The 19,848-nt window shown below is 42.8% G+C and overlaps 1 long non-coding RNA gene across 1 annotated transcript; it reads right to left on the bottom strand.

Annotated features, from left to right (window-relative positions):
- Window positions 1-995: 995 nt before the first annotated feature.
- LOC137633986 (uncharacterized) lies at window positions 996-17,529 on the bottom strand. The gene is made up of 4 exons (XR_011042402.1): window positions 17,409-17,529; window positions 15,335-15,638; window positions 1,576-1,712; window positions 996-1,149 (listed from the first exon to the last, which is right to left on the bottom strand). It is a non-coding gene; the product is annotated as an uncharacterized lncRNA (long non-coding RNA).
- Between the last annotated feature and the right edge of the window lie 2,319 nt (window positions 17,530-19,848).

Here is a 19,848-nt window from a genome sequence, read left to right on the forward strand (position 1 = left end):
TGGGAGAGTCATTCCCTTCAAACGCTAATTCTCTGTTCCTCTTTAATTGAAAATCTGGTCCTCAAGGGGCTGTCATGGTGTTACTAAATACCTCTAAAACCATTCTTGTATTCCTTCCCCAGTCAATTGTTCAAACAAAGTTGATGTCTCTTCTACGAAAATCTGTACAAACTGGAATTCCTTTTCTTGTAATATATAAAATCATTATCTAGATATTCATTGGAAGTTAACCAGTTCAGCCATCTCTATTATGTCATTTTCAAAAACTGAATTTCCACATCACCTATAGACCCTGCTTTGTCTTAGACACCGTCGTCTGCGCTCGTATTCTATGGAGGTGTTGAGATAATACACCCAAACCATTACCGGATGTCTTCTGTTACATATAGCCCTGTGTATTAACTTTCCTTTCAGACATAGATGTCTTACACATTAAATTTAAGACATAAATTCAAGACATAAATAAAAAAATTCTTAACCGTCTTCATCAACTGTATAAGAATCTATATAGTCTCAAGTTGATCTGTTTACCTTTACATTTGTGTTTTTTTAATCATGATTTACAAACAAAAAAGACACAAGAAGGACTAGATTAATACAGCAGGTTTACACAAAAACATATCGCACATTTTCGGCTTACCCAGTAAATAACTTCTTTTGTATTTCCCATTTATCTAGAATGAGAAAAAGCAAATTGATTAAAACAGCCGAAGCCAAAAGTGAGCGTTGAGCTGACCCACATGCGAGTGGGTCTTCCCCGCCACCAGTTATAACTACCTTGTTAAAGGAAGATAATTTATATCTATGTTTAAACATTGAAGAAGATGGACAGAAAAATGAAGGGTAGGAATTGGGAATGAAGATAAAGCAGACAGTTAAAAAGGGACAGAAAGAGAATCTGTCAAAACCATTTAGCAATGCTTAAAGTGTACCCTACAAAGTACACAGATGACACTAAGTAGCTACGAAGAGCAAGGATCGTCACTCACCTTCTCCTTAACATTTTTGAAGCAAGAAAGTAGGCGAGAACATGGAGAGATAGATCAGGAAGGCGTCGTCTATCATTATCCTCCTGGACGGCTGTATCTCAAGTCCAAACGTATACGGTTCCACCGAAATCATAACGGTGACGGCGCAGTTGTCAAACACCTGCGGGAGACAAAGGGCGATTAGTTCGAGAAACAAGCGATTAAAAAGATTCTTATTCTGTTATTTCTTTTTAATCTCACAAATTTTATTTTTACAATAATTCACTTGAATAAATCTAAACACAGTTTTATTTGTTTTAGATTATAATAATGATAATTATTATGGCTAAAAATATGAAAATCATATCTTGTAAAATTTATTCCTCATTCATAAGAGTTGGATGTTGGGGCCAGGAAAGCCCTTCAGTGCCAAGGTCCTACTGGGAGAAAACATTGTAAGTAGAGTGATAGTTAAGGTGGAAGAAAGGCAGCAAGAATGGGGTCAGGTAGAAGGCTAAAGAGAGAGAGAGAGAGAGAGAGAGAGAGAGAGAGAGAGAGAGAGAGAGAGAGAGAGAGAGAGAGAGAGAGAGAGAGAGAGAGGACTTACCTTTGTAACATATTCAAACAGGAACCTGTCCGTAGTGTGGATGAAGAAACAGGCCTTACCTACGGCACCATTGCCGACCACGACGCATTCAATAGTCTACATATACCTTTCGTCTTGCGACACCTAATGCTGACCACCTGGAAGAGAAGAGGGAAAATGAACGAGTGTTGCCATATCAGGATCTGGAAGAGTCTAAGGTTAATCTTAAAGTTACGACCTGAAATACAATGAGTACGTTTTGCTAAACGAAAATCCTGGTAGACCTATTTTTCTTCCATGACTTTTCTATGGTACACTGAAATTGAGCTAAAATGTTTTATACACACTTTTAAATATAAAATGTTATTTTCATTAGTAAAATAAATTTTTGAATATACTTACCTGATGATCATATAGCTGTCAGCTCTGCTGCCCGACAGAAAAACCTACGGGCGGAATACGCCAGCGATCGCTATACAGGTAGGGGTGTACATCAACAGCGCCATCTGTCAAGTAGGTACTCAAGTACTCGATGTCAACACAGAACCAATTTTCTCCTCGGTCCACTGGGTCTCTATTGGGGAGGACGGGTGGGTCCTTTAATTTATGATAATCGGGTAAGTATATTCAAAAATTTATTTTACTAATGAAAATAACATTTTTCAATATTAAACTTAGCCGGTGATCATATAGCTGATTCACACCCAGGGGGGTGGGTAGAGACCAGCATTATGTGTTACATTAAGAGCTAAGTATTTTGTATTTCATTTTAGCAGTTATTCAAAATAACAAACATAAAATCAATAAGTACCTGGTAAGGAAGTCGACTTGAACAATTACTCTGCCTTTTTAAGTACGTCTTCCTTACTGAGCCTCGCGATCCTCATAGGATGCTGAGCGACTCCTAGGAGCTGAAGTATGAAGGGTTGCAACCCATACTAAAGGACCTCATCAAAACCTCTAATCTAGGCGCTTCTCAAGAAATGACTTTGACCACCCGCCAAATCAAGTAGGATGCGAAAGGCTTCTTAGCCTTCCGGACAACCCAAAAACAATAATAAAACATTTCAAGAGAAAGATTAAAAAAGGTTATGGAATTAGGGAATTGTAGTGGTCGAGCCCTCACCACTACTGCACTCGTTGCTACGAATGGTCCCAGAGTGTAGCAGTTCTCGTAAAGAGACTGGACATTCTTAAGATAAAAGACGCGAACACTGATTTGCTTTTCCAATAGGTTGCGTCGAATATACTTTGCAGAGATCTATTTTGTTTAAAGGCCACGGAAGTTGCGACAGCTCTAACTTCGTGTGTCCTTACCTTCAGCAAAGCTTGGTCTTCCTCATTCAGATGGGAATGAGCTTCTCGTATTAACAGTCTGATAAAATAGGATAAAGCATTCTCTGACATAGGCAAAGATGGCTTCTTAACTGAACACCATAAAGCTTCAGACGGGCCTCGTAAAGGTTTTTAAATAGAACTTAACAGCTCTTACAGGACATAATACTCTTCCTAGTTCATTTCCAACCATACGATAAGTTTGGAATATCGAACGATATTGGTCAAGGCCGAGAAGGCAGCTCGTGTTTGGCTAGAAAACCAAGTTGTAGAACATGTAGCCGTTTCGGATGAGAATCCGATGTTCTTGCTGAAGGCATGAATCTCACTGACTCTTTTAGCTGTGGTTAAGCATATCAGGAAAAGAGTCTTAAAGGTGAGATCTTTCAGGGAGGCTGATTGAAGCGGTTCGAACCTGTCTGACATAAGGAATCTTAGTACCACGTCTAAATTCCAACCAGGTGTAACCAAACGACGCTCCTTCGTGGTCTCAAAAGACTTAAGGAGGTCCTGTAGATCTTATTGTTGGAAAGATCTAAGCCTCTGTGACGGAAGACTGATGCCAACATGCTTCTGTAACCCTTGATAGTGGGAGCTGAAAGAGATCGTTCTTTCCTCAGATATAAGAGAAAGTCAGCTATTTGAGTTACAGAGGTACTGGTCGAGGATACGGATACTGACTTGCACCAGTTTCGGAAGATTTCCCACTTCGATTGGTAGATTCTAAGGGTGGATGTTCTCCTTGCTCTAGCAAACGCTCTGGTTGCCTCCTTCGAAAAGCCTCTAGCTCTCGAGAGTCTTTCGATAGTCTGAAGGCAGTCAGACGAAGAGCGTGGAGGCCTTGGTGTACCTTCTTTACGCGTGGCTGACTTAGAAGGTCCACCCTTAGGGGCAGTGTTCAGGGAACGTCTACTAGCCATCGAAGTACCTCGGTGAGTCATTCTCTCGCGGGCCAGAGGGAAGCAACTAGCGTCAACCTTGTCCCTTCGTGAGAGGCGAACTTCTGCAGTACCTTGTTGACAATCTTGAACGGAGGGAATGCATATAGATCTAGATGTGACCAATCTAGTAGAAAGGCATCTATATGAACTACTGCTGGGTCCGGGATAGGTGAGCAAAGTATTGGGAGCCTCTTGGTCATCGAGGTTGCGAAGAGATCTATGGTTGGCTGGCCCCAGGTGGCCCAAAGTCTCTTGCATACATCCTTGTGGAGGGTCCATTCTGTTGGAATTATTTGTCCGTTCCGACTGAGACAATCTGCTATGACATTCAAGTTGCCTTGATGAACCTCGTTACTAGTGAAAAGTCTAGACCTTTTGACCAGGTGAGGAGGTCCCTTGCGATCTCGTACCATGTCAGAGAGTAGGTCCCTCCTTGCTTGGAGATGTACGTCAAAGCCGTGTGTTGTCCGAGTTCACCTCCACCACTTTGCCTTGAAGGAGAGACCTGAAGCTTTTCCAGGTCAGACGTACTGCCAGTAGCTTCTTGCAGTTGAAATGCATTGTCCTTTGACTCGAGTTCCATAATCCCGAGAATTCCCTACCGTCTAATGTCGCACCCCAGCCTACGTCCGATGCGTCCGAGAAGAGAACGTGGTTGGGAGTCTGAACAGTCAGGGGAAGACCCTTTCTAAGGTTGATAAAGTCCTTTCACCAAGTCAGACCAGACTTTATCTTTCCGGAAACTGGGATCGAGACCGCTTCTAGCGTCTTGTCCTTTTTCCAGTGAAAAGCTAGATGGTATAGAAGAGGACGGAGGTGTAGTCTTCCTAGTGACACAAATTGAACCACGGATGACAGTGTCCTTACCAGACTCATCCACAGCCTGACAGGGCAGCGTTCCTTCTTCAGCATCTTCTGGATGGATAGCAGGGCTGGGGTTTGATCGTCTTGTTCAGCAACGTCCTCATCAGAGGGTTCCTCATCCGAAACTGATGAGGAAACGGCAACGGAGTGGGCAACGTCTGACTCGCTGAATCCGGTCGCACTGGTGGATGCGTGACGGAGCCGGACGCAATATCATGGTACTGCTGCACAGTCTGTGAACTGTCAACAACCATGGGGACGCGAGGAAGTACAGCGTCAACCCGAAACTGTCTAGACTGTCAGGGTTGTGCAGTTAACACCCTACCGGGTTGCTGAGGTTGACGCACTGCGTCACAACAAGTCACCTCTGCTGGTTGTTGAACGTCTTCCTAGTGACACACTGAACGTCAACAACCACCTCCGAGCGTCGCTTAACGTCAACGTGCGACTGGCAACCCACACTAGGTCGCATCGGTGGAGGAACCACCTCAACTGGCGGACGCGAGTAGGATACCTCAGCGTCAACAGGGCGCACAACCAACCGGTAGGAAGGTTGTTGGCCAGAAGGTTCTTCTCCGTAATAAGTCCTCTATCAAGGACACAAGCTTGGACTGCATGTCTTGCAGCAAAGCCCATTAGGGTCTACGGGAGCAGGTGTGGCAACAGACGGGGTTAGCGACTGAAGCGGAACCATTTACCATCCCTGGAAGCCTTGTTATGTGTGACATAATAGTACAGCAAAACTTCAAAGGCTCGACAAAAGTTGAGAAGCTGACCTGTAAACAACTGGAGCGTCTCCTGGCTATGCGCCTGGCCGAGTCTACCAGAATTGAGAAGTCTACCTGGGCAGAGGCATGAACTCCCAAGCTGAGAACTTCTCTCGTGTCCTATCAGACTCTCGCTCTATAAGCCAGATAAAAAGAAGGGAAATCAAAAGGCTGTATCCCTAAAACTCCTCCTGGTGCAAAAACCAGTCGCCTAGCCGACGTAACGCTCTCTAGGAGAGCGAGAGAGCACTAGCTTAACAACAACGGCTTCGAAGTAGCTAGGCCTAGTGTAAGTTCTGACATGAGGCGAACGAGGAGCAGCAGTTACAAGATCCGGACGAAGATCCTAAAAAAATCATCATGATTTAATTAAAGTCCATAGGAGGCTAAGCAGCTTAAGGCTCCTCTCCAAATGACAGAGTCCTCAAAGGAATATCAGTAGGAGGGAGAACAGCACTTTCTCATCTACAGGAACCTTGTCCGAGAAAAGCTAGGTTATCTCAGTGAGGGTCTCACTGGTGCATTAGCAGCAGACCAGAAGGCAACGTTATGTAACTGCTCAACGTTATGTAACTGCTTGACAGTCTGTGAACTGTCAAAAAACTGAACTGTCAACCACAACAGGTGCGTGAGGACATACAGCACTGGTGCATTAGTAGCAGACCAGAAGGCAACGTCATGTAACTGCTTGACAGTCTGTGAGCTGGCAACAACTAAAGCTGTGTGGGGAAGCCTCAACTCCTGACTGACTAGTCTGCTGCGGGCGAGTGGCGGTAACCACAGTGGGTTGCGGAGGCTGACGCACCGTGTCAAAACACGGCAGCTTAACTCCACCCTCCTGTTGTTGTGGTAGCACACGCACGTCAACGGAGGGTTCCGTGCGTCTGTGAACGTCAGCATGCGTCTGGCAGGGTCGACTGCGCATGGGTGGAGGAGCTCTCACAGCTGGAGTGTGGGAGCAGGCAGCCACAGCGACTGCTGGGCGCACAACCGTGGTAGGTTGTAGGCTAACGGGTGCGTCTGTGAACGTCAGCATGCGTCTGGCAGGGTCGACTGCGCATGGGTGGAGGAGCTCTCACAGCTGGAGTGTGGGAGCAGGCAGCCACAGCGTCTGCTGGGCGCACAACCGTGGTAGGTTGTAGGCTAACGGGTGAAGCGTCAACCTTCTCCGCACGATACTCCTGCAAAAAAGATGCTAACTGTGTCTGCATAGACTGTAGCAAAGACCACTTAGGGTCTACAGCAGCAGGTGCGGCAACAGACGGTGTTACTGCCTGTTGCGGTACCGCTTTACCTCTCTTAGGAGGTGTGCAGTCATCGGAAGACTGCAGCGAGTCCGAGCTGACCCAGTGGCTACACCTGGGCCGTTGGACTTGCGAGGAAGGGACCGACTTGCACTTAATAAGCTGCGAGACCTTGGTCCAAGGTTTCTTACGAGAAACCTCTTCCGCAGACGAGAAGTAAATGGGCTCTCTCGTCTTTGTGTGGGTGGGGCGATCTTGGGTAGATACGCCCAAAACCACGGAGGGAAAAACGTCTGTTCGTTGATCAAGGCCTGACGAACCCATAAGTCGTTCGACATTACTTCTCCCCTGGGCTTGGGAGCTTACAAGAGGTCCCGGACTAGGTGAACGACAGGCACGAACAGACGAACCCTCGGACGCAACACTGTAACACTTTGCGCATATCACTTTATCACTTTGATTTTCTGTTTTGCACTTATTTCACTGAAATCGAAACTTTTACTGATTTCTACCTGAAACACGCAATCCTACCCTTCATTAAAAGGTAGTAATTGCGAAAACAGTCGTATAATGCAACAGAAAACATATATAAAGATAAAGAATTCAGTGGCTGGGAAAGAGACTAAACACTAGTTCAAATAAACTACGTTTACAATCCCTCACCGCACATAGCCTGGGAACAAGAATAAAACCCTAGAAACGTTTTACCTTCTTCCCCTATAGCGACTAGGGAGGAGAGTAAAACGAGAACAACGTTACCCGCTTGAACGCAATGTTTTTTCTCCTCTCTCTCCCTCCGTCTCTATCTCTCTCTTTCTCTCTAGATTTCGCACCTGAGAGAAGAGCCCAATAATATATCGTCAAAACATGTTATTTGCTAAAGGAAAAAAAACTGAAAGGTTTTCCAAATAAAAAGTTCCTTTAATTTAGAATTTAAACCATTTAAGCTAAGAAAGAATGAACGAAACGCTAGAATCGGTTTACTCTTACTGCAAAGTGAAACCGTGATACACTCTCTCTCTATCGTAACGATAGAGCGCATGTTGAACGTCCTGAACGTCAACAACTGCGTAGACTAAAAAACTAAACGTTAGTTCATCTTTGAAAACAGTACGAGACTATCAAAGAAATTCTTTCATAAAACATTAAATTTAAAAAGTTTTATATTCTTTAAAAGCTAAATACGATATAACGGGCTCAACGTTGATTAACTTAGGTTCCAAGTTAAGACCGCCTACTATCAGGAAAGGTCGCATATAAACAAAACATAAAAATTTATTTTTTATATGTTTATAATAAAAGGAAAGTTAATCGAAGAGGCCTAATAAAGGCGGAGAGATATAAAATATATAGATCTATAACGTGTTAAGCAAAATTACTAAAAACCTAAACACACTTCCGTCTAAGGGAAGGGTCGGCCATTTAAAAGTGAAAGAGAGTCCATACTCTCTTTGTCACCATAATTAAATCTATCCAAAACGAGTTCAAGTTTTGAAATGAAGATAAAACCCCTGCATAGCGAAAGCTCAAAACTGGAATAGTGTACTTCACCAAATAGTTGTGAAAACAAATCCAGTTAGTAACAGCGTATTTAGTAGGTCTTGCCAGTGGCACGACAGAGAGAAAATTGGTTCTGTGTTGACATCGAGTACTTGAGTACCTACTTGACAGATGGCGCTGTTGATGTACACCCCCACCTGTATAGCGATCGCTGGCGTATTCCGCCCGTAGGTTTTTCTGTCGGGCAGCAGAGCTGACAGCTATATGATCACCGGCTAAGTTTAATATTGAAAAATATGATTTATTAATATACTTATTCTTTTGTACATTATTTAAGAATTCTATTATATCTTTAGTATGATACATTCTAATATTCTATCGTTTCTCAGTAAAATTCTAATTTATATACAGTACTCTTTAATATGTGTTTAGGAATAACTAGTGAAAATATCCAATAAAATTTAACAAATCAAACAAGGTTTTTGCCAGTTTGCAACTGACATGCAAGACCTCTTGGAGATGAAAGCATCGAAAGGAAAGCAAAAGAACTTGCTCTAACAAAGCAGACAGTTAGAACACGTATGGAGGAAATCTCTCTCCTGATGGATCTCGGCAACTGAAAGACTTCGTTCATTTTTCAGTTTCTCGTCTTGAGCTTTGGACGAATCAGCTGAAGTATGTGTTGTAGTACAGTTATGCATTTTCTTAGGAATTGATGATAATCATATTGTCTTTGATGGGAATGTGGATCTATTCTCGTAAGAACACAGAGCACAGCCCGGCACTCGTAAGCATGTGAGGTAATGCTCTTTGCTCATAAGAACACAGAACACAGCCCCGTATTCGTAAGCACGAGACGTAATTCTCTATGCTCGTAAGAACACAGAACTCAGCCCGGTACTCGTAAGCACGTGAGGCAATGCTCTGCTTTCAATCACGAAAAATGCCGATAGATCCTAGGAAGCACATGAAGACAAGGGGGAAGGATCCGTGACTACCATCTCTCTACTTGGTGCACCCCAGTACCAGAAGAGACAACCAGGAGACTGGTCCTGCTCTTGATGAGACATACCACATGAAGATTACCTCTCCCCTTATAGCAGAAAGATGTGTAAACTTACCCTCAATTGCTTGAGGAGTTGGAGTTGAGTCCAGGCGGACCGATCACCTGCAACCAGTGCAAGAGCAGAAAATAACCCAGAATGTACCAGTTAGCAGCGCTGACTGTTTTTCGCTCCCTCCCGAAGAAGAGCAATCGTTAAATTCCAAGGAACTGTACGGAAAGGTCTTCATAGGTGACATTCCTCTTCCTGAAAAAAAAGTCTGACGAAGAGAAAGGAGAAGGAGGAGAAGGAGGAGAGGAAGAAGAGGGAGAGAAAACTCCTAGTTCCCCTTGCCAACAGGGAGTAAATTACAACAGGTTCTTTGCAAAAACACAAAACATCTACACTGGAGTTTTGTCGCAAGGGAGCACAGGGACTTTTATACACAGGAGTAACACCCAGGGACATCCTAACGGTGTCAAGCACTCCTTCCAGACAATAAGTGCAAAATAAGCACATTGGAACAAATGAACACTCAGGCCAAAAAGGGTAACTCCCTCACGAAGGGACACTACCACCGAGCGAGCCAAATTATGGTTTGAGAAGTTCATCATCTTCCTCATAGAAAGAACGTGAATGAACTCCTCAGAAGGGGAACTGTAAGTCACGCCCTTAGCAAAGGTACGCAACAGATTGAGAATCATAGGTTTGTATCTTCATAGGAATTAAAGTCTCTTCACCAAATGCTTACCTTTCGGTGTGTTTCCTCTCTCACAGAGAGAGGGGTAATGCATAGCAACAAGAGAAAATCCAATACTTATCACAAAAGAAAGTAAGGAATATTCTGTACAATTAAGTGTATTTAATCTCACAAGGTTGATTTAAGTCATTGTTCTAGTTTATAATAAATATTGTTAAGTTTTCTTGAGTTTCTGTTTCCGTTCTTCCTTGTCACTGACGTGCATGTACTGACTGCAATCCTTGAAAATATGAAGACCTTAAAATAACCTGTACTGCAACCAGGGAGGTTGTAACACATATGAATCAATGTTGTCCGAGGGAAGTTTAGTGTCCTTGTTTGCTGATGATGGGTCTGGGACAGGGGGATCAAAATGTTGGAAGCTTCTTGCTCAGCAAGGTTCGATGGGAAACCCCAAAGAGCAACAGCCTTTTTTCCAAAAAGAATAGAAGAGATCAATCCACTCCTACCACATACCTTGGCAGTTGAAAGTATCTGCTAATACAATCCTCTAGCTTCGGATGAACATCTCCGACAAATCTCCTTTGTTGTCGAAGCCCAAGTAAGCCTCTGCCTTGCCAACTCGTAGAGGGACTGCAAGGCAGTTTCTCTTAGCCTGTTTTCTACCGCTACGCTAATATTGTCGCTCATCAACGCTGCCGAATGCCCTGCCAAACTCTGTTAGAACGACTGCAGAGCAAGGATAGACGATCACATTTCCAAAGGAGTGAGGTACAATCAGTCTGGCCCTTCAAGTGTGTGTCCCATCTTCCCTTGGATGTATCTTTGGAGCCGAATAGTCAAGTGGAACTCCCCTGGTGAGGTCTTGGTCGTCCTTCACTTCTTGTTCCACGAGATAAGGAGGACCAGTAGCTACTTAACCAGTGATGTTTCAGATGCCCACTTTAGCACACTTGAATAGAGATGCCCATGTGGGACGAGCTTCTCCCACGACGAGAGAAGTCTTGGAGGGCATCAAAAAGATGAGCATGAGAGCTCAGGGCAACAGGCCATCTGCAGCTCTGGTTTGGAATTGAAAACCAAAGCCCACAGTAGAGTACAAAGAGGAGATTATTCTGATACACTGAAGGATGGGCATCTAGATGTGTGAACACCTATACTGAGTATTCAAACACCTCCCTAGTATTATGGGTGCCGATGTTCCTTCCTGCATTATAACTACTCCAGGCAATCACTCAAGAAGGGAAATTCTTCGCATCATACTGTCTCTCCCGAGGGAGAGAAACGATAGGAGTCTTCTCCCCGAACCTGCAGCGAAGACTCTCACACAGAAAAGGCAAGAGAGAATAACATAAAGTTCATCCCCTCTGGAGTCGTGCAGGCAAACGCACAATCAGATGATACGTCCTTAGACACCAGAGGACAGAAGAAAAGTGGTGCCTTTCCCCTTTACACTGAGACATGAGGACTTTTCTTCCAAACGGGGCACCTGCAATGTCTAAGGAATGTCACCTTCTTTAGGTTCACGTTGTCGGAGAGAACAGCAACAGACGTGTCGAGAAACAGCATAGAGAACAGCAACATAACTAGTTATACAATTCTTGGATTCTTCAGTCAATATCCCTCGAACACATTTGTCTGCAAGGGCATTTATTCACTCTGAAAGAAGAGTAAAAAGATTGAAACTGCCAGAGACGAGGAGGCTGAAAAGTATGTTGGTAGTGTCAAGCAGCCGAGGTCAAAGAGAAGTTTGTTCTCACTTAACAGACAAACATTGTTTATTTTTTCCTAAAGTGTAATGGCCATTTCCACCTTGGCTGAAGTCATACTTCTTGGGTTATGGCGGCGTTCTGCTGAAATGACAAATTCGTAGATAATTTGTATTTTTCCTAACTATACAAACCTTAGCTATTTACATGGGGTAATTACTTTCGACGTAGCTGAATGACGAGCCATAAAGTTTTAACGAGGGTTTCCTACCCCACCGCCAGTTAGCGGGGGGGGGTTAGGGAGGGGTAGCTAGCTACCCCTCCCCCCTCACAGCTGCTGATGAGTGCTTGCGCGTGTCTGTAAGACAGGGCGCGGGCGTGAAAAGCGGCTTCAGAGATTGGAGCACTAGCGAGAGTGCGCGTTGGCGCGCAGGTGAACGATGCGCAGGTTGCGCAGTTACCCTTGCCGATCGTGGGCGCGCATCAGGATGTTGGCGCACAAGTGTGTGCTTTTGTGGTGGGCGCTCAGGACGAGCGGCAGGGATCGAACGCGTGGGCGTTCGCTGCCGAATCTGGCGCGCATCCTGCGCAGCTGGAATTTGGCGCTCAGAAATTCTGGCGCGCACCTTGCGCAACTGGAACTGGGCGCGCAGACAAGGCTGGAACATTGTGCACCGTTGGTTTGACATTACGCACGGTTGGAACAGAGTCCAGGGGAACCTGTGAGCTCCTGCGCGCTATCTTAGGTTCCTCCTGGACTGCGCGCGGAAATGTAGAAGCGCGCTGGTGCGTTGGCGAGCGCGTGTGCGCTATGTCAGGAACTGCGCGAAGGCGCGCATCACTTTTAGTATTATAAGAGTGATGGGTTTCTGCGGCGCGATCAGGAACTGTTGAGCGCTTGTGTGCAGGTGGGCGTGAACGCGCCACTTCAGGAACAGCAGATGGGCGAGCGCGTGTGCGCTATGTCAGGAACTGCGCGAGGGCGAGCATCACTTTTATTATCATAAGAGTGATGGGTTCCTGCAGCCACCGCAGGAACAGCAGATGGGCGTGGAAGTGCAGAAAGCTGTGGGCGCGCAGAGGAACCCTGGCGCGTAACTGGAACATTTGCGCGTACACGAGCACAAGCGCATTTCGCGCAGGCGAGTGCGTGTGTGCTTTTTGGGCGCGGGCGCGTTAACTCAGGAACTGTTGATGGGCGCGGGCGCGCTGAAGGTTGTGTGTGCGCAGGGGCGCTAAATCAGGATCAGCAGCAGCAACAGCAGAAGGGCGCACAGGTATAACCTGGCGCGCAAGGGTTTGATGCGCAGTTTTGTGATCATTACCCTTAGGTTCCGACGGGACCTGTGCCTGCGCAATGACAGGTTTAGATGGCACGTAGCGCGCATCATCCTTAAAGGAGATGGCAGGTCAGCATGTCTGGAGGGCGACTGGATACAAAGTCCTGAAGGACGACATTCCCCGACGGGGATCGCGAACGTATGCAGCGAGACCCTGAGGGGTTAGAGTTGCAAGACCCCGAATGATCAGAGCATCGAGAAACCGAAGTTTCCCCGTCGCTAATCACTGAAGTGAAGGAGTGACTAAAGTTACGAGAGCCCAAGGGATCTGCGTAACTAATGTTACGAGACCCCGAAGGGTCAGAGTAACTCATGTTACGAGACCCGGAAGGGTCAGAGTAACTCATGTTACGAGACCCAGAAGGGTCAGAGTAACTCATGTTACGAGACCCGGAAGGGTCAGAGTAACTCATGTTACGAGACCCCGAAGGGTCAGAGTAAAGAGAAACCGAAGTTTCCCCATCACTAAACACCGAAGTGATAGTGACTGAACAGCAAGCTGGTCTAATCAGGAACAATCCTCCGAAGAGGAGTCTCTATGAGTGACCTCTCTCGCGAACGAGAGAGGTGGCACTTCATAGAAGAGACCTATAAGGAACAATCCTCCGAAGAGGAGCCCTTATGAGTGGCAACCTCGCGAACGAGAGAGGTCACAAGACTGATCTTGTAGCTGCTCAGCCCCTTGAGCATAGCTACAGAAGCGACTGCTCAGCCCCAAGAGCATAGTCACATCAGTTCCATGGTCCGGCCTTGTAACCGCTCAGCCCCTTGAGCATGGTTACGAGGGCGGTCGCTCAGCCCCAAGAGCATAACCGCCTAAGGACCAGGAACAAAAAGGGAAGAAGGGAAGTTACAAACTACCCTTGGAGGCGAACCTCCTTATCATCCAAAGATGACTGAAGAGCTGACAGTTGTCACAGGAGAACCTCTAAGAGAAGGGAAACGCCCATGATGATGTCCTAGAGAGACGGCAGCGAAAGCAGACTCCCCAGGCATAAACAGGACAGCTCTGCTTCGATGGCACACTTCAGTCAAACGATGAAACTGCATAGTTAACTGGAAAATAAATAAAGTAATTATTTAACAGAAATCCCCCCGAGTGAAACTCCAATGAGTAACCCCGAGGGAAAGAACATTTGAACGAAGTAGGTATGCGCCCTCCTCCCTCACAATGAAGAAGGGGGAGGGCGGAGACCTAAAACAAAAAACAGAATTATAATAACTATAATTATGAACTGATTTGAATGTTTCCAAGATTCACAGACCCCCGAAGGAAAATGTTCCCAGCTGAAATGTTAAAAATGCAATTAGATTTCATAAAAAAAATAATTGAAACAAATAAACGTAATAACAACTCAGCCCGCAACGGGAAGGAAGCTATTGTAGTAGTAATAGTACGTAGTAAGAGGTGAACGACCCCGAGAGAGACACCGCTCTCCATGAAGGCAACTGTGGTGGCCTAGGAGTGAGCGGCCACGCCCCGTGAAGGGAAATTGTGGTGGCCTAGTGCTAAGCCGATGAACACTCTCGTTGTCGTACACCACACACACCGCACAAACACTGAAAAGGAAACTTACTATATCTTATACACAAAATATATATATATATATATATATATATATATATATATATATATATATATATATATATATATATATATATATATATATATAAACATCATAATGTTCAAATATATATGTATAAGAAACAGTAAGTAATTAAAAGACAAAACAGGAATTGCCGTCAAGCGAGGGTAGGCTACCCGAGCCAGAAGTAAAGTGAGCTATTTCCAGTGTGTGTGAGCGGGGAGGGGTAGCTAGCTACCACTCCCTACCCCCCCCCCCCCCCCCCCGCTAACTAGCAGTGGGGCAGGAAACCCTCGTTAAAACTTTATGGCTCATCATTCAGCTACGCCGAAAGTAATTACCCCATGTAAATAGCATGGTTTGTATTTCAGTTACGGAACAACTGGGTTTTGAGACCAGCTCACGCTCGATAATCTTTTGTAGTGTCTGCACACTCGCCATCCTTGTGGGCTAAGGATGAGGGAGTTTGGGGGAACCAATTGGTCACCTACTGAGTCTTCAACAGCCATTGCCTGGCCCTGCCTGATCCTAGCTTGGGCACTGCTCATATGTATACATATGGTTAGTCTCTGGGGTATTGTCACTGTCCCTTTGTCTCTGCCATTCATGAGTGACCTTTAAAACCTTTAAAGATCGAAGGTTTGTGCTATGTGGAGGAACATACACATCTTTGGACACCTTAAACTATATTCTGAAACTAATGACAATATACATAAGTTCAATAAAAATTAATAATTCCGTCGATATATACATATCCCAATGTCCAGTTTTCTATACCACTGGATCCTAGCTCTCCCATTTTCCATACCACTAGATCCTAGCTTTCCCATTTTCTAATCCAAGACCATTCAGAGGTGTCTTCACTACCACGGCACTTTTCTTCCGGCCGATCACATAATTCACTTCTAAAGACAGGCTGTCTCCGGCATTTTCTTTTTAATTTCTAAGCTTTGAAGGAAGTCGCTACTGCAATCATGTCAAAAATACTAAGGCCATTTCCCTCCGTGGATTCATAACTTGTAAATAAGGGTTTCCCACAAGCGTCGTCACCATTTCTGCAAAATAATTAATGGTTACTACTGATATTTTACCTGATCTGGAGTCTTTATATATTTTGTTGGGACAGACCTGGTGTAAAATTACAAAAATTATGACTCAAAAACCACACTTTGGGGTGTATGTGTGATAGCGGCCACCTGTAAGTATGATAACGGCTAAGAATATAGCAGTGTAAGGGGGGGGGGTGTCGCAGGGAGGCATTGACCCCCAGTTAAGTAAATAGGTAAGGACACGGTTTGTAGGTTAGGTTAGGGGGGAAAGTTTAGTTTATTTGGTATCGATATTTTACGCTCGGAGGAGGAACTGGCCGCTGATATACAAAGGCTCCCAGGTTTCATTGTATATTATTACATACTAATGTAACCTAGGGAAAAACTACTGTTTCTAATAGAAAAAATTACGCTCTCTTCGAAAATGACACTCGTTCCCGTCGCAAATTAATAGTTTCAGAAATAAATATACATCTATATCCTCCAATAATGGGGGACCCCCAGTGGGAACTCGGGGTTTTGGGTGGGGAAAACATACTGGGGAATCGATATATAAACGTAAAACAAGCCTTTTCTTCTCTATACATTACCTTCTTGAAATTATAATAACTGGAGGAGAATACAAAACAGTATATCTGGATAAACTTTGGAGGCGCCGTTACAAAGATTGTGTCATGAAAAAATACAGTAACCAGTGCTGCCAACGTCCGATGTAGATCAAATGTTATTTTGTGACCTGTCATACTACTAGGCTAGGTTAGGTGGGTTTGTTAGGTTCTGTGCCCTTTTTGTACATTTTATATACTGTATTGAGTAAAACTTATATGGAGAAATTATTTAAATTATGGAAATATTTATCATTACTATCTCTAGTAATGTCAACGTTGGTAACTCTGTGTACCATACGTCAACGTTGGTAACACTGTGTATATTGGTAACGTTGCTAATGTTATCGTTCGTTCGTAAGAGAAGTGACACCGTGCATCTTAAAGTTATCCGAATTGGTTGATCTGTTTGTTTCCCATTGAAATGAACATCAAATTTGCTTAATTCACGTTATTTACTATAGGAAAACAATTATATTTCGTTTCCCCAGTATGTTTTCCCCACCCAAAACCCCGAGTTCCCACTGGGGGTCCCCCATTATCGTAGGATATAGATGTATATATATTTCTGAAACTATTCATTTGCGACGGAAACGAGTGTCATTTTTGAAGAGATTGTAATTTTTTCTGTAAGAAACAGTAGTTTTTTTCCTAGGTTACATTAGCATGGAATAATATACAAAATTACCGGCTCCCACACTTTAAAAGGGAAACAAAGACATGAACATAGCCTAAGGTTTCCCACCTAACATAACCTAGGAGACGTATCCTTACCTCCTTAGTCCCTTAGACTGCCCTATCCTTACCTATTTATCCCCTTAGACCGCCGTGTCCTTAACTTACCCCAAGACTAAATCTCAACCTTGTGCTTCCAAACCAGCTTTGATCCTGGCACGGCAACAATAAATTATGTATATCGTAAAACTAACTTCATAATATCGTATTGTGGACCTAGATAAACAACATATTGTCATTTTTCACAAATAAAATGATTTAACTAGTAATAAGAGATATTTCATTAAGGACCAAAATGTAGGAGAAATTGTATATACTAAAAAAAAAAAGCCTTTTCTGACACCATACAAAACTTTACCAAAAAAGACTTAATTACTATAATGAAACACATCCTGAACTTCGCATAATGTGACAATAACTATATATGATAACTCACCTTTATCTACATTTGAAAAAAGTTTTTCTATATTGGATAATTTGCCGTAAATTAAGAAAGGACGCCTTGACACATGTTGGACCTCCATCGTCTCAAATGTAAACAAACATTGCTCTTCCTCTTCTGTTTTTCTTCAGAGATGGAACTGTAGAAGACACAATATTACTAAGAAAATATTAATAGAAGCCTTATTATTATTATTATTATTATTATTATTATTATTATTATTATTATTATTATTATTATTATTATTATTATTATTATTATTATTATTATTATTATTACTCCTGGTTCCTTATTGCTCACTCCGCAAAATAAGTTTATATTACCTGTGCCTTAAATAAATTAATATCGTAATGAGATTCTCAATCTTTACTTTTATTCCCTTCTACCTTGAAATTAGATAGGATAACACCTTGCTTTAGTTTTGGCAACCCATTGTGGTCAGTTTGGAATTCTTAAATTCTTCTTCTATATGCATTGTTTATTGTTTATATCATCTCTTATCTCCCTGGTCTTCCTTTTCTTATATAAAGTTATACTATCTTTCACCAGTATTTGTACTTCTTTCTTCTTATGATTGCATTTTTCTTCTAATTCTGTTTTTAACCTAATATCTTTTTCATTTCTCTTTTCTTTATTAAGTTCCTTTCTTTCCTTAATTTTTCTCCTTATTTCCTCAGTTACCCAAGGTTGTTCTTTGGTCTTCCCTTCATTCGTTACCCTTCTCCTATATGTTTTAGCCAAATGTTCTTGTTTCATTTCTGCCATTATTATGTTTAGCTCTTCAATTCTTTTTACATCCTTGCTGACAAGTTTTCTCTCTATAGATTTCACATATTCGTCTATATCTTTTGTGTCTCCTATAATTTGTAATTTCTTCCCACATTCCTTTATTGTAGTTATTTTCTCTATTTGTTTTTACTTCTAATTCTACTGTTATTAAGTTGTGATCTAATATGTCTAATACTGTTTTATCTTCATCTATTTCCATACATTTAAATTGTTTATATAGCATATTATTTGCAGGAACAAAATCAATAGCACCTTTCATCTCCATTTAATAGTGTTAGGTTGTGGTTACCCTTCCAATCTAGCACCATTTCCCCCCATTTCTGTCTACTTGTTGGTGTCCCAGAAATCCCACTGGCCGTTAAAATCCCCCATAACTAGCAAAGGAGTTGTTTCTCCTGCTTTTTGTATTAAATTTTCACATTTCGCTTTCAATTCTTGATCTCTTTTTCTATCTTCTTCTGTATTTCCTGCTGCGAAATATACCAGTATTATCAGGAATACTAAGCTGTGGATTTTGCACTGTACCATTATTATATCGCTATGTTTGGTTTCTATATCCTCTACTTCAGTGATGTTATTGTTTTTAAAAATTAACATTAACCCACCACCCTTTTCGTCTTTAAAATTCCTTCTTTTTTCTAACTTTAACAAACCTTTACTCAAGCTGTATTTTATCTATTTTTTGGTGCGTTTCTGTCAAACAAAATATATGAATTTTATTTCTGTTCATCTCGTTTTCTACTTCTATTAATTTCTATTTGGTTAGTGCTTGAATATTTAACAGGCATATTCTTATACATTGGTTAACTTTTTTGTCTAAATTTATACCTTTCCTAATTCGCTCTGCTTGCGTTTGCTTCTTGACGAAAATTGTTGTTTCTTACTAGTTCTCCTCTCTTTATGTACCATCCCTGCTCTCCATTTTCTTTTTTCTCTCTCAATTCCTCTAGCAACTTCCTTTCTTTTTCCCTTTCCCTGAAAGTGAGGTCAGGCACTATGAAAAATAGTCTCAACTCCTCTTTTGTTGATTTCCTGAGGTGTTTCCCCCTTGCAATTACTCCCCATTTTTCCTTGGTGGTTTTAAGCTTAAAGAGCAAGGGCCTTGGTTTTTGTCTTTGTCCCTGTCCCCCCTCTCTCTCTCTCTCTCTCTCTCTCTCTCTCTCTCTCTCTCTCTCTCTCTCTCTCTCTCTCTCTCTCTCTTCCCTTGGTTTGCCTAACCTACCCACTTCTTCAATTTCCACATCATTCATTCCTAACTCGACATTAATCAAACTCCCACATATATCAAAATCATCTTTCAGCTTTTCATTACTATCAACTTTTGTACTTTCTTTTATATTGAAAATTACTATATTGTTTTTCTTTTTCTCCTTTTCCCTTATTTCTATCATCTGTGCCCTGACTTCCTCCCTAACTTCTTCTCTTGTCAGCTGACCCGTTTCTATCCTATTATTATCCACTAAAGCCCTGATCTCCTTTTTTAACTCATCTACCGTATCCTGCAGCCCTATGAAATTATCCCTGAGCTTATCATACTGTTTCCTAAGTTTCTTGTTTTCTGCCTTCAAGTTTTTGAAATCCCCCAGGCATCTTCTACAAAACCATCGGACATGTTTAGATTCGCTAATTCTCTTAAATTCAATTC

Source organism: Palaemon carinicauda, chromosome 43 (genome assembly GCF_036898095.1).
Source record: "Palaemon carinicauda isolate YSFRI2023 chromosome 43, ASM3689809v2, whole genome shotgun sequence".
In the NCBI taxonomy this organism is placed as follows: Eukaryota; Metazoa; Arthropoda; class Malacostraca; order Decapoda; family Palaemonidae; genus Palaemon; species Palaemon carinicauda.